The sequence below is a fragment of the Dermacentor albipictus genome, chromosome 10 (assembly GCF_038994185.2).
Source record: "Dermacentor albipictus isolate Rhodes 1998 colony chromosome 10, USDA_Dalb.pri_finalv2, whole genome shotgun sequence".
Lineage (NCBI taxonomy): Eukaryota > Metazoa > Arthropoda > Arachnida > Ixodida > Ixodidae > Dermacentor > Dermacentor albipictus.
In genome coordinates this window covers 23839276-23854659 of record NC_091830.1, presented here as the reverse complement: position 1 = coordinate 23854659, position 15384 = coordinate 23839276, and the positions used below count along the sequence as shown (strand labels likewise).

General features: G+C 43.4%; 2 protein-coding genes across 3 annotated transcripts in view; one reads left to right on the top strand and one right to left on the bottom strand.

Moving 5' to 3' along the window:
• The window catches only part of B9d2 (B9 domain-containing protein 2), a 969675-nt gene that overhangs the window by 41827 nt on the left and 912464 nt on the right, over window positions 1-15384 (bottom strand). The gene's annotated exons all lie outside the window — the stretch shown is intronic.
• The window catches only part of LOC135921702 (uncharacterized), a 120764-nt gene that overhangs the window by 3655 nt on the left and 101725 nt on the right, over window positions 1-15384 (top strand). Inside the window, exon 2 of one of the 2 annotated variants that reach the window (XM_070527017.1) lies at window positions 2315-2454. The exons of the other annotated variant lie outside the window; for it this stretch is intronic. The gene's annotated coding sequence lies outside the window, so the exon portion shown is untranslated. The remainder of the gene's footprint in view (window positions 1-2314; window positions 2455-15384) is intronic. 2 annotated transcript variants of the gene reach the window in all.

Below are 15384 nucleotides of genomic sequence, written 5' to 3'. Positions count from 1 at the left end.
TTATGAGGCACTCCGTAGTGTAGGACTATGGATTAATTTTGACCACCTGGGGCTCTCCAACGTGAACCTAAATCTAAGTACTCGTGCGTTTTTGAATTTCGCCCCATCCATGTGGCCACCCTGGACAGGATTTGTTCCCGTGACCTCATGCTTAGCAGCTGGCACAACACCAAAGCCACTGAACAACCACGGCGGGTGGCACCGACACGGTGTTGATGGGTAACAAATAATTATTGCACATCTGAGAGGTGAGTAGAGTGACGCGAAGTCATGCTCTGCTTCCACTAAAGCGCTTCTTCACAAGGAGTCTTTCGCTGGCACCGAAAAGAGGAGACATCGCTTATGTTGCCCGGCGCGCAGATCTCGTTCGCCCCATTTACGTATCTGTCAGTGGCTTACGTCCCGAAAGGCGGAACGTCACCTTGCGGTGGAGGTCTGCACCGACAGCGGACACAAATAGGTCGCGTAGCAGCTGGATCGTGTGACTATCTGAGTGATCCACGCACAATGTCAGTGATTCGGACAGTAGCGTGAGCGCACCTAAAAAGTTACGGTAGAGCCTTATAATACGCGGGCTCTTTATTTACTGTCACGTGGGCCTACAGCAGCCATGACCCCAAGTTGAACCCATTCCCTCGAGGTCAACCACAAAACGCCTTTGGGCCACTGAATCTGGTATGATTAGTAACTAAACAATGACGACACCGACTCTAGCCACCTAGAATTGCTAGTGGTGACAGACTTCTGTTGTTAACTTACCAGAAACACCTAAACGAGCCTTTCTTCCTGCTGTACGTTTACGTAGTAAACTACTCAGAACGTGCTAACCTCATGAATGTGGCGAATCAGTCAAAACTAGTCACCCTAGGCCATTCGACAGGGCCCTCCGAGGTATGGGAACGGCAAGACGAAATGACCAGGTTCTACCACGTCATCAACCATTACAAGATGCAAAGACGACCCACAGCTCAATAGATCTCAAGCTGTCCAGTGGCGACACCCACAAACAAATCACGCAGGAGTCTGATACTAATGCACGCTATTTATGTACAAATATAAACAACAGATAGGTGCAAAGTGTGTGGCACTAGAGCCACGCTAGAACACATGCTATTTGAATTCCAGGGACTAATACACGATAATGAGAGCGATGGCGTGCCGCGCTGCTCAGCTCAAACCTGGAAGACCAACTTGGGGTGCCAAGGAAGCCGGCGGGAGACAATAACTCGGCCGTAACCTCTGCGGGTGCCTCAGCCTACTAACTCACCGGAAGCAAATAATTCCGATTCGAAATAAAGTTCACCCACTCACTCACTCACTCACTCACTCACTCACTCACTCACTCACTCACTCACTCACTCACTCACTCACTCACTCACTCACTCACTCACTCACTCACTCACTCACTCACCCACTCACCCACTCACTCACTCACTCACTCACTCACTCACTCACTCACTCACTCACTCACTCACTCACTCACTCACTCACTCACTCACTCACTCACTCAAGGCTGCTTTCTCGGCATGACATACAGTGGTGGCGCTACCATGTTTATGAAAAGCAAGCTGCAAAGCGTCATTCCTTATCTCTGATGCGATCAGCTCACGGTGCGCGGACATCATTGCCGCAGTGTGGTGCTAGGGTTATCGAAGGCCGCTGCGCACGCTCATACGAAATGTGGAACGTGATCTAACCGGCATGCAAATGGAAGCTGTATGAACATCCCTGCGTCGACACTGACGATGCTGTTGCTGTCACAGTTGTTGATAGCTTCCAAGGTTGCTTGCAAATCAATTTGTTTGTGTGTTGGCCCGCCCGACACGCTAGCAAACAATCCGTTATTTGTCGAGAGCATGGCAGCATCATAATGTCAATGCTCCAGTGGCCCCTCCCCTCTCCCCCTTAATCCTCAGTCGCTCCAGTATGCGAAAATTTTATCACCACATCAAAACGGTTACCCGCGCGTACAGGTTCACGCGAAATGTGTGGCGCATATATCAATATCGGAAAGGCATTGCATATCTGGTGACACAGAAAGCAGTCTCGCGTGCTGCAGGTAGGTCGCGTGAGAGATGCGTGAGGCGTTGAACGGGCAAAGAGATAGGAAGTGTAAACTCGTGTTGCGACACATCGAGTGGTTTTCGCTAGATAACGAGGTTTCATTGCGTGATGGCAGGTAAGATTCTGAGCCTCTCGCCAACTCACCTTCGCGCAGGAGCACACTCGACACAGGCGCTTGCATGGGATTTGTGCGTGTTTTGATAAGACATCCAGTTGTAACTCCTTGTGTTCCGCGTACTTTTCCCTTCAGTTTTTGCCGGCCGGTGCTGCGTGCGTTCTCCGGATCGGGAACCCGGATTGAGGACCTCCAGATGCGCAAGAGAAATCGCGGAGCTTACCTAGGTCAAGGTTTTCAATTCACAACAGCTAGATCTACTGCACTTGCTAAAGGTCAGTAAAGGAGGTACTGCTTATATGGGAATGCGAATTCCATTTGTTTACTTATTGCTTGTTTGTACTATTCCGTTGGTATAACTGGTGGGCTTGTGTCTAAATGCAGAAATTGCAGAACGTACCGTTTAGGCAGTAAAGCACGTTTGCTAAACGTGCTTTACTGCCTAAATTTTGCGTCACGTCATGTTATTGCGTTAGGAATGTTGATGAATTTCGCTTTGCGGAAAACAAGGCAATACAATTATGGGAAACGTTTTAAACTCCGCTTTGCGCAACGTATGATTTTTGACATACGCATTTAAACACTTCCATACACTCATTAAATCGTGCGAAAATTATTGCGGAACCAATAATAGCGTTTTGAGATATGCTGGAGCAAATTTTAAATTGTGCATATGCAGTTCACGACACCAATTACTAAATAATTACTTCACATCAATTTTCTCAATAGAAATGCCATGGTTTATTGTTTTGCCGAATGTACTGTTGATGACTAAGTAAATGTGAACAATTTCTTTTAATGATCCTTCATGCGGAATGGTGTTCAGGCTTTTGGGGCTCATTTAACTGAAATAAATGAATCAATAAGTCAATGCAGAGTCACGAACTGACGGTGACACTTATCAGGCTTCATCGAAAGCCCTTGGAATTACGTATGTTATCTTCTATCTTCATACCTTCAACATTACCACATTAACACTGTACGAGTCTTCTTCCTAGGAAGTTACTTCCTCTAAAACCATGGCGAAGCATAAGGCTCCTGTCAATGCCCTTTTGTAACTCCTGTACTCTCCTTGTCACAGTACAGGAGTTACTGTGGCTCACGCGAGACGTGAAGTCCATGTGGTTTAAATGGATAGAAAAGACGAATATTAAGTTGAGCCAGATTTCTATATTGCTCCATTGCACTACTGCTATACTAAAGGGCCGTAACTTGGAGAACAACAAAGAGGCCCGAAAAAGAGCCAAGGATGGCGCAATAAGCCTCGCAACAAAAAAAGATGACAAAATATTAATGAGCAGGTTCCCCGCGATTGTTGGAACCTACGCTGAGCGAAGCTTTAGGGAAATGGTTAATTGAACTGTTCACAACTAACGGCGATGCGTCCACATTTGCTTATTTTGATCTTTTCAGGCAATATAAAAGGCTAGGCAATGTTAGCTGTAGCGCGTTGTTGTGAATGCTGCATGCTGTCGTAAATCGCGACATGGTGGGACTCAAACAAACATGTTCAGCTTTGTCACATGTGAGCACTGGCTGCTACTGGCAGCTGGCTAGGTTGGTAGTCGCCAGCCGCCCTCCTCTCCTTCCTCAACCTGTCCGCCTCGTTCCCCTGTCTCGACTTCGTCTACACGAGATTTCGCCATGCTAGCACATGATCCTAGTCATAACGGACGCGTGCTCTAAAGTGCCGCCAGTGTGATAGCGCTTTTCCTGCGGTCTGCGGGGCTGCGTGACAGTCTGTAGGTTGTGATGGTGACGTGGGCCGCTCCTACTTGGCGAGCCGATTTCCGCTTTTCAACTTATCTTTCTCCCCTCATATCATTCTAAAACACTTCTCCGCCCTACAAAGTAGCACACCGGACCTTTTGTTTAGTTACTCTCACTACCTTTCCTTAGTTGTTGTCTCTCTGTTTTTGTTGCGGGAAAATGGGCGACCACAGGCGCATGAAGAGAGACGCGCGACACATAGCTAGCTATATTTACGGATTCTGTACCTCTCCTGTTACAGTGACACGTACCCGTTGTGGAGGATTGACCAAGAATGCACAGAAACCGAAGGGCTAAATTAAAGCAAAGTAAAAAAAAAGGATTGAGTGCATACACTGCCCTACCCATTAGCAGGTCGATGTCCTTTAGAGATACTTGTGAGCGACATTAAATACTGAGGTTTTGTCCAGATTTCTTTTTTTTTTTTTGTAGCATAGAACAGAGTTGCGCTTACTCGCAATACTTTGCCGGTCAGGATACAAAGGTTGAGCAGCCGAACGTTCACTAGTATTTGCATTCGGTGCACGTATGTAACCTCCGTATATTTATTCACAAATGCGCCCCCCATTGACAGTCTGACAGAGACAACAGCACAAAGCAGCGATGCCCCACCCTGGATTTTTGGCAGGGACAGCCTCGCTTTAAATATGATAGGATTAACGTTAGGAGTCAGGAAGGCAGTAGCAAGAGTTAGCGGGCGAACGGGGCCAGCCGTTATTCCATAGTTTGAGACTGGAAGGAAGGAATGGTGGTCGGCAGGCAATGTAATGCACAAAATGGATAATCGATGGCCTAGAAATGTTGCAGAATGTGTGCCAAGAGGTGGGAAACGCAGTCGAGGAAGCAGCAGATTACGTGGATCGACGAGATTAGCAAAACTCGCAGGCATAAGATGATGTCAGCTGGCGCAAGACGGGGGGTGATTGGAGATCACTGGGATGGGCCTCTGTCCTGCACTTATCATGAATTAAGCTCATGCTACGGTTGCTCACACTGTTGGATTAGCACCTATACCACAATGAAAAAGAAAACAGTGGTTAGGAGAGTTCTAATAACTAATGAAAGGGAAACAAAAACGAAACAACTGTGGTATATATGCGAGAGTTACTGGGATCCATACACAGCACCTCCACCAAATGAAATTATGTTTAATTAAAGGTGAGAAGCAGCAGATCAACACCAGCCTAGCAGCAGCGAACAGCCCGAGCTTTCGTGTAAATCACAGCACGGGTCGTCGTCGTCGTCTCCGAGCTGTTATCGGAAATACGAGGCATGTCTGCTTCATTGCAATATATATAATACGACCTCAAAAAACCAACTCGAATGGTCTCATCCATATTGAACCTCCAAGGCACACACAGTTTTCTTTTGCACAGAAACAGCGTTGCCATCGCAATAGAGCGCCACACTTGAGACAAAGCTATGTGTCGTAATGACTGGACTCTCCATTAAACTAGAGAAACTCCCGATCCAACAACAAGAAATCCTGTCGATGCTCTGACCAATCGTGAGGCCCGAAACAGTGGCTGAATAATGCAAAGATTGGAATGCAATGCATTCCAATTATTGCGATAATGCAGTCGATAATTATCAATATCAATTGCAATTGATAATGCAATAATGCACAAGCAAAGACTGGAACCACCTTCCCGCCACCGTTGCAGCCATTCCGGATATCGACACCTTCAAAACGAGCATTCATGAAACGCCACGTTGAATATGTCTTTGTATCTTGTACACGTTTTTTCGTTATGTTCACCCACGCCTTTCTGTATTGTCTTCGGGCCTTGAAAATATCTTAATTAAATAAAATAAATAAATAAATAAATAAATAAATAAATAAATAAATAAATAAATAAATAAATAAATAAATGGGAGCATCTGCGCTGGAGCTAATGTTTCGTACAAGGGTGTTGTTTTCGTCCACCAGGCTTCACAGCAAGAATGCCTGTCCCATTAAAAAAAGACGCTTTAGAAGACAAGAATTTCGGTTTCAATACGCAAATGACTGCAGTTAAGAAAATTTCTTCATATGACAGTGATTGGTCATGAGGTTGCACAAATGACATTTCTTCTCCAGCAATAAATCGTGTTACTAACAAGAAGACGTGAGGCAATACGAGGGGAACTTGGGTTGTTCGGTACAATCTTGCAATTTATCGCCAACGGCAGGATGCGTTCAAGACAGAAAAAAAGCCACAAGCCAGAGTTTCTGTGCTCCCTAAGATGACATTCCATGCCACATGTACACTGAAATATGTACAGAAAATTTTGAACGCGTTAATAATCACAATGAGAAGTTGTGTGCGCACAAATTAGCGACTGAGTGGGGCTTGAAAAGTGTTGCCATCGTTAGTATTAAAAAAAACGTGAGGGTCTTCATGAAGTATTCGTGCTCCACCAAGGAATCAAGCTCCGTCGCTACTATGATCAGTAGAGGTCTGATTGCAGAAAAAAAATTTCCGTTTGAGCGACGACACCCACCGTGAGCACAACGCAACAACAGTAATGGAATTCGAAGAGCATTTCGGCCCTGAAAAGGAGAGTAAAAAGATGAAGCCCTGCATCAGCTTAGACTCATGAAGCACTTTTCTAGAGTCTCCTTTTGTTAGTAAAGTTGTAGAGGTTTGATTATAATAAGATAAAACGAAGGCAGAACTTCAACTGTATGAAATTTGGCACTGGAATCCCGGCACTAGTATGCCACTACGATGTCACGAATTCGAAGTATTTTCTCGCTTTATGGTCATTTTGGTACACAACACTTTCTCGGAACATGCTCAATTCAGTCTTTGACTTCTTTGCAATGCAATTCCATCGTCCCTTTTTCCGATGAAGAAATAAGACGGGATAGACGCTGTTGATATCTACAGCGTCACGACGAGGTGCATTGTGTGGAAACTCGAAGCCGTTTTTTCTTTCGAGTGTTTTATTTCGAGCTAATATAGTCTGCTCTAAGGACATGAATGGCTTTTCTGATACTGCAGTTATAAACGTGTTTTACTAATGAAGATCGACTAATATTTCGCTTTAGTCGTGTCCTCTTGACTGTCCTCTTGACTGGTGGCAGTGACAGTGCAGCATGCATTGCCTCCCGTATTTTCTCTGAATGTGCAGCCATCTTGGCCAGCTGCCTATCATCATTCACACGCGCAAATCAAGCACTCATTTCCGTGGACGACAGCTTCCTGCAAGTTCAACAGGTGTCGTCAGCTTCGTTGAGCACCGCTCAAAACAAGCAGGACCATCACCGAGGCTGCACTGGTGGGAGCGACAGCGCAGCATGCATTGCCTCACGTATTTTCTCTAAATGTGCAGCCATCTTGGCCAGCTGCCTATCATCATTCACACGTGGAAATCAAGCACTGATTTTCGTGGGCGACAGCTTCCTGCAAGCCCATCAGGTGTCGTCGGCTTCGCTGAGCACCACTCATAACAAGCAGGACCGTCACCGAGGTTTCACTGGTGGCAGCAGCCACGCATCATGCATTGCCTCACATTTTTTCTATGAATTTCAGGTCAGTTTTATTAAAAGCTTACGTAATTTTCTGCTTGTGACCTGCTCACTGTCGCTACTGCCACATTATATATTTTTTCCCATTATGCTATTGTGTACGAAGCTGTTTGGTTAGCTCTTTGTTGCGAACCCGAAATGCCGACAAATTCAGAGCTTGCCAAGAGGATTGAAGCAATTGAGGCTAAACTGGAAATTGAAAGCAACTAATTCGCGGACGACATTCTCGATAAATTTCTGTGAATGTTGCAGTGCATTGGGCTTGATGCCATTGAACTCAAAAAGCAGGTTGAAAACCCGGAAGCAAGTGTAGATGTCTTAAATAGCATCTTTGAAAAAATGCGGTATGAAAAACTCAGTCTTCCAGCTGACAACAAAAAGCTCATGTAGGAGAACGAAGCACTGTCTGGAAAGGTGACTAAGCAGGAACAATACTCTAAAATGAACAAGGTTGAGATCAGAGGCGTTCTCTGCATCCAAGGGGAGAACTGCATCGCAGTCATGCAAATCATTGGCACTAAAATTGTGTGCTCGGTAACGGCGGCTGACCTCGATGTCGCTCGTGCAATACAAGAAACATCCCGGCTATATTGTGTTTCCGCACAAAGAAGGATGAATTTGTCAGCAAGGCACATAAGGCTAAGCTTCACCTAAGTGACATCGGTGTGGAAGCTTTTGTTGAGAGCGCGGTCTACATCAATGAGCACTTGACGCCCCGAAATAAAGCGCTCTTTTCAAAGGCACTGGCTTGGAAAAAACAACAACACAGATGGCAGTTTCTGTGGCTTAGCAACCGCCAAATCAAGGCAAGAAAAGTAGAGAAAACCAGAGCGTACCGCATTGCTGATGATTTAGACCTAGCGGTCATTAACTAATCAGCTTTAAGTTTGTGCCTCCCTTAATCACCTTCTTCCATCATGGTATCATATTAAACAGCGAGCGAGTTAAACGACTTTCTTCAAAATAGTAATCGCTCTCTTATTCATTTCAATGCGCGCAGCCTCCGCAAACATCACGATGACTTCCAGAATGTGCTTTCAAGTATTTCATTCACGTTTTCAATTATTGCTGTCTCAGAGACCTGGCTTAGCGAAGTTGATAAAAACTTCTACTGTTTCCCTTCTTATAAATCGGAGCATACTCACAGACAATCCAATAACTACGGTGGAGCATCTGTCTATATTTCGTGTTGAATACCGTACAAACGAAGACTGGACCTCGCGTTAAACATTCAAAACTGCGAATAAGTTTGGTTGGAGTTCAATCCTAACTTTCTCAACACCTATAATAGAAACTTTATCTTTGGTTGCGTTTACTGTTCACCTTCCTCTTCAATTCCAGACTTTTGTATATCTCTCGAAAAAATAATGGCAATGTTATCCGTGGAGAAAAGAAATATTATTATTATGGGTGATATGAACAAAAATTTAATGGAGTCATCCCAGAGCTCTGTCAGTTATTCGTCTTGTTTTCGGGGTTTTGGTTACGATTGTCTTATTAATGTCCCCACTCGTCCAGTTCTTGGGGGTTCTAGCACTCTGATCGATAATGCTTTGTGGAATATTTTGAATACTCCTGATGCAGGAGTACTTGAAACTGCCATTACTGCCCATTTCCCCCCTCTTGCCGCGCACTAAATGTGCACGCTATTCCTATTCCTACTCTTCCACCAAACTTCTTTCGATAAAAAAATTTTCTCAGAAGCTGTATATCATATTGACTGGTCTTTCGCTCTTGACACCAATGATCCGCAGGCAGCCTTCTGGCTATTTCTAACAAAGTTGTTATCACACTATCATACCGAATCTCAGATAAGCAAGTGCAAAAAGACAGTGGCTTAACCTGAAAATCCGCGGGGGACCGATAGTTTGCTAAAGGCCATGCGCACACGTGAAAGCCTTTATAAAAAACAAAAAGACAACCATTCAATATAAGCCTACATGTGCGGTACGAGAAATTCTACAACACACTTTCTTCACGGCCTACAAAAGCTAAAATGAAATGCTATGAAGAAAAAATACTTAGAGGTGGTTCTGACGTAAAGAAAGAATGGCAAATACTGAACTCATTTTTGAATACGAAGAAAGGAGCTGGTAGCATAGCCCACGATAGTAATAATTACTTAGAACCATTTATGATTGCGGATGCTTTCAGCCATTTCTGTTTTCTTTATATCTCCACTCAAGCTGAACAGAACTTGTATGCATCGAAGAGTCTTCCACAACAATTTTATGTTGCCAACCACTCCTAAAGAGGTGGTATCAGAAATCAACAATTTAAATATAACTAGTGCTGGACTCGACAACATTCATCCTGATCATGTTAAATTAATTTCTAAATCAATATTTTTTGTACTGTCTGAAATTATTAACTTCATGTTTAAAACGGACCTTTCTTCGCGAGCTTGAACGTGGTAGGGTTACCCCAATTTTTAAGAAAAGCGATCACTCATTACTGTCCAACTATAGGTCAATCTGTGTTTTACCCTTCTTTAGCAAGGTCATCGAGAAAATAATCGCAAAACGATTGATCAAATACTTAAACAAATTTAATATTCTTTCACCTGACCAATTTGGATTTAGATCTGGTTACTGTACTGACCTAGCCCTTGTATCTCTTACTGACTAATTAAAGAAAGCCATTATGTCGGTACACTTACAGCATTCGTATCTGTAGACTTTTCAAAGGCATTTGATAGCATTGACCACGAGATTCTTAAACTAGATTCAATAGGTATCATAGGTCCTCCTTTACTACTATTACGCAGCTATTTACGAGACAGATGCCAGGTTGTCAGTGTTTCTTAAGCTTATTTTAAACCTGAAATGACTAATTTAGGTGTACCATAAAGATGAATTGGGGCCCGTTGCTCTTTTTACTTTATATTAATGATCTGCCTAACTGTCTGACATCTTCTAGGTTTACACCATATGACGATGGCACTACAATTACTAATTCTGGCGAATGTCTGGCAACGGTAATAACCAGGCTTAATAGTGATCTTCATAACTTAGAATGGTGCAAAATGAATAGACTTACCATTAATCCCACAAAAACTAAATTTATTTCATTCTGATCCCAAAATAAATCACTATGCATTCTACCCATTTCCATTGGTAACTACTTATTATCAGCAAGTGAACAATGTGCATACTTAGGTGTTATTATTGACTGTAACCTAAAATTTCATAGCCATATCAATCATACTGAAAAGAAGTTATCACATGGAATACGCATTCTCATTAGGGCACGTCCATTCTTTTCACGACCTGTGTTGCTCTCACTTTATTACGCGTTTATGCACTCACACGCCAACTACTGCATAACTTCCTGGGATAACACGTACACTACTCACCTAAAGCCGATACAAACCATCCAGAACCAGACAATTAGAATAATCACGTCGAGCCCACACACCGCCAAGGCTAAACAGTTACTACAAGCAGAGAACATTCTGGATGTTGCAGCCCTTGCCAAGTACAACTTTGCGACTTACCGTTTAAAACTAATAAATGTCAAAATGTCATTATCGCTAATTCCTACATCACCTCTAACAAACACTAACTCAACTCGTTTCGCGCTGCATATTAAGTTCATTCTGCCCAAAGTGCGCACTAAGTATGGTAAACAGACAGTTCACTTCGCAGCCATATCATCATGGAATACATTACCATTTGTCATGAAACTCCAGAAAGCCCATCGATCTTGTGATGAACCGAAAAATTATTTATTGTGTGATATGTGTGTGACACTATGTACTGTATAACCCGATTTCGGTTTTACACTGCCATCTTTACGTACTTCAACATGTTACTTAAGGCATATTCTTTTATTTTTATATTCTTTTTCCTTCTATTTATGTTAGTTGTATCTGGTTTCACAATTTTGCTTACTGACGATATATTGTTGTCGAGTAATATCTTCATTTACTTACATCTGCATTTCATTATTTATCATTTCTGTAATCCTACCGACTCAGCTGCTGTTTCTTGCCAATGGAACGCTTATGTTAACAACGAACAAGACGCCCCAATTCAGCTTTTACTATAAGACCTCCTTCTGTATACCTCTATCTGTAAAATATTCTTATGTAATCATAAAAAAATGGCTGTGGCTTAGGTAAGGTTAAGCCCAGGATGCGAAGCATACTAGCCTTTATTTTAGTTGTTGAACCACTGTTTAGCCTGGTGAACTGCTGTTGCTTGGCTATATTTGGTTCGGCTAGACGAAGAAACAACTCATGCATTACTTCTTCGCCTTCAAGAGTGGAACGCGACAGCGTTCCCGTCGACCCGCCAAGGGGTGTAAGACAATGGGCTACAGGGCAGCGACTACGCGCCCCGCATTGGACGCGGTGAGCGTCGAGCAAAGCAGCGTTCGGCGCGGCAACGAAATGTGCGCCTGAGCAAGAGACGCACGCCTTAGAAACAGCGCGTTTCTAAGGCAACACCGCATTCACTAGAGGCGCTTTTGTACCGCTTTGAAGCGTTGTACTCGTGGCTCAGTGGTAGCGTCTCCGTCCCACACTCCGGAGACCCTGGTTCGATTCCCACCCAGCCCGTCTTGCAAGAGTTGAGCCAAAGCCACTTCTCCTCTGTCGTGACGTCACGGTGTCACGTGATTTCATGGTCACCGCCGCGCCTGAGGAGCTGGGTTGAGCCGTCGTAATATGCTTCGCATAAAATCGATCGATTGAATAAGACCGAATATTTGCTGTCACCTTGTGCGATGGGATTGGGGGGGGGGGGATAGTGAAAGCTGCATACCGCGTTTGCGATCACAAGTTGGCTGAGAGACAACGCTACTAGTTCAACATATCGCGCACAACGTGGGTGCTTAGTAAGTACAGGTTTGAGCGGCATCCTCTTCCTTTCGAAGAGCGGCGAACGTCGTGCACGAAATTCGTAACACGTCGGAAACCCAGCTGGGCCATGCCGTTTGCCAGTGGCCCCGGATGAGGTCAACGAGTTAAAGGGCGATGGCCACAGGATGTGTACAGGCCTCGACATACTGCACCGGCACAAAGTGACAGGTGACTGGCAATGTTGTTCTGGTTGGTGTTAAGCTCGAAGCAACGAAAGCTTTCAAATCAAAGTTGCCTAGTGTGCTACATGTAGCTCACTCGTTTTGTTTGCCGTTACTTTACACATTTCTTATGGAAAAGCTTGAGGCTTCTAGCTTGTATTCATGAGGTGATAGCTATTGTCTGTGCGAAATTTGGTAAGTGCGTGTTTACAAGCTTTCACGTGATGAAAAGTGCAACGTCATGGGTGTGCGGTTATCAAGAAGGGCGCATTCTCACGGCCGAAAAAGATGACATTATCTAGTGCCCGTGCTTCCACCACGAAGGTCAAGTTGTGCAACTGATGATGATATATGCAGACGAGGAAGATGTACAATGGGTTGTGATATGTAGGGGTGATGAAGATGAAAGTCAACCACGTGTTGCATTTACAGTATCGTTAATTGTGGCCGATATTCCTGAGCACCTGTCCTTGAGGGGGCAAAATGCACGTACGACAGTATATCTTTGACGTATCGTTAAAACTTTGTCACCTTCAACGGTTCAAAACGCGGAGTCGTACATGTAGAACAATAGGCAGAATGGGTGCAGTCTTGAGAGCATATTATATATATATATATATATATATATATATATATATATATATATATATATATATATATATATATAGTAACGGATGTGCCAGACAGGCTATAAAATTGAGGCCAACGTAATCAAGAATTCGAGTGTGTTACATTACCTGTCTGTTGCATCTTTGTTCGGAGGAGAGAGATTATCTGCTCAGGCTCTTGCAAACATACCATTATCCAAAGATTGGATTTTATTTCGAACCAAAGCGACATTCGTGAGGAGATGTCCTCATTTTTCTATATTCTTTTCGCTAGAAACTCACTCTGTGTCAGTAATTGTTGAGGAAATAAGTGATCAATGCATGACCATCATGCACCATTCGTTTGGAAGCACTTTTCTGGCTTTCGATTACTTGTTTGATTTGAAATGTGAAGTAATAGTCGATGACTGTGTGTGCTACAAAACAGTTTTAGTCGCCTATAATTCTCACGGTGTGGAAAGCAAACGACTGGTAATGACACAATTGAGCGAAAGCAATTCAAATGTCATTGTGAAAAGTCAAAACATATAATCATCGGGTATATGCTAACACGGGTAAAAGGAACAGACGGCCAAAACATTGCATTATCCTGCACCATCATATGGTCGAGAAGTGGTATTCATTGCTACTTACTTCATCTTTCTTATGTGAAAGTGAACAATGCGTTCCAATTGCACAGCGTGACAGCCATAAATATGACAAACTAATATTCTAAAAGCCTATAGTAGGCTTATAACAGAAGGCTCATGGCTATAAGTCATTACATGGGAAAGTACCGACAGTACTTGTTTAAAAGAGAACGGCGATTTCGCTAGGCTGACAAAAGCGTGACTCCGCGGAATAAACCAATTATTTATTCCCAGTGCGATAAACAAACTAGCTTGCATTGTAAGAAATGTGCCATAACAGTTTGTGCAAAACGGTTTATATTTTATCACGCTTTATAAGGACCGCATATAGTGTGCTCTATGTAGGACGGCTCAAAACCGGCAACTACAACAAAAGAATTCTGTCAATAAACTGCCGATGCTACATTCTGACGCTTCTGAAAGGCCTTTTTCCATACAATATCTTTAACATTGTCACTTGCCAAAATTTAGGCATACATGGGTTAATAGGAAGCTACGCATCGGCAACTGTTATGAACCATCGATGTACAATTTTAGTGCTAAGCTTTGCTTGCCGTTTCGCCAGATCTTGGAGTTTGTTCTCGCTTTCTCGCCAGGCACCGTTTCGCTCCCGAAACTATTGGCACAAATAAACTTTCAGTTTTCCTTTAAGGCAACGTCGCGACTGTGCCATCATTTATTCAGATAACGACTAGCCCATTGATCTCGTATACCTTCTCCCGATAAAGCTTAGACGTGCTTAGAGCGCAAGTACCAGCAAAACGGCTTGCAGGAAGATTGTACAAACCCCGTATGCCGACCGCTCATGTTTATAAGAGCGTTAATGCAACTGCTGTAATTTGCTAAAATTTTCGCAGACCAGGTTCTACTGCTTTCAGTGTCAAAATTGACCCGCTGAGAAGCCGCATCTTTTTGCTAAATTAAGACGAAGTGGCTCGAGCATGCGAGATCTGTCTGCCGACACACACGTAAACCTTCACACAAGCGTAAATTGAGGATAGTAAAGCAACAAACAAAACTACTTTTGCTCCCAGTATTCGTGACAAATTACTCGTTTCAGTATAGGGGCCAATTCTGTTAAAATTGATAATATTGTCTTTCAGCTCAAACCGAAGAAGAAAACTCGCTTTCTAAATAAATAAATCTGTAGTTACTGTTAAAAAATTTTTGGTTGTTCTTTAAAGGCATTTGTTGTGAATTATTCTTCCCTATTGGTTATTGTCCTGAGGGGTTCATTAGAAAGAAGGAGTCCTGGCACCTTGGAATTTGGCATTGTAGCCCACTAAGATTTGGATTTTCTCTGTGCTCCTTTTCAGTCTTTCTTTACAGCGTGCCAGATGTAGTTTACAGAACCACAATATGTATATTTGGTGCAACTTACGGAATAGCAAACACCGAGCTTCAATTCTCTAAGCTTCCCGATTTTCGTGAGGTTGTGTGAAACACTTCAGCCGCTAAATCATAATTCTGCTTGCTATAGTCGGTAGTAATCTGTTAACACTTATAACTACGATAACTTTCATACGTGCAAATCGCGCAGTTCGTTGTCCTACGTTTTTATTTCTTCTAATTGTTCATTTACCTGAATAAGAAAACAGGAGCTGGAGCCGAGGCAGGGCTCCCTCTTAAATAAGATGCTGCGTTTCTTACATGACCCTT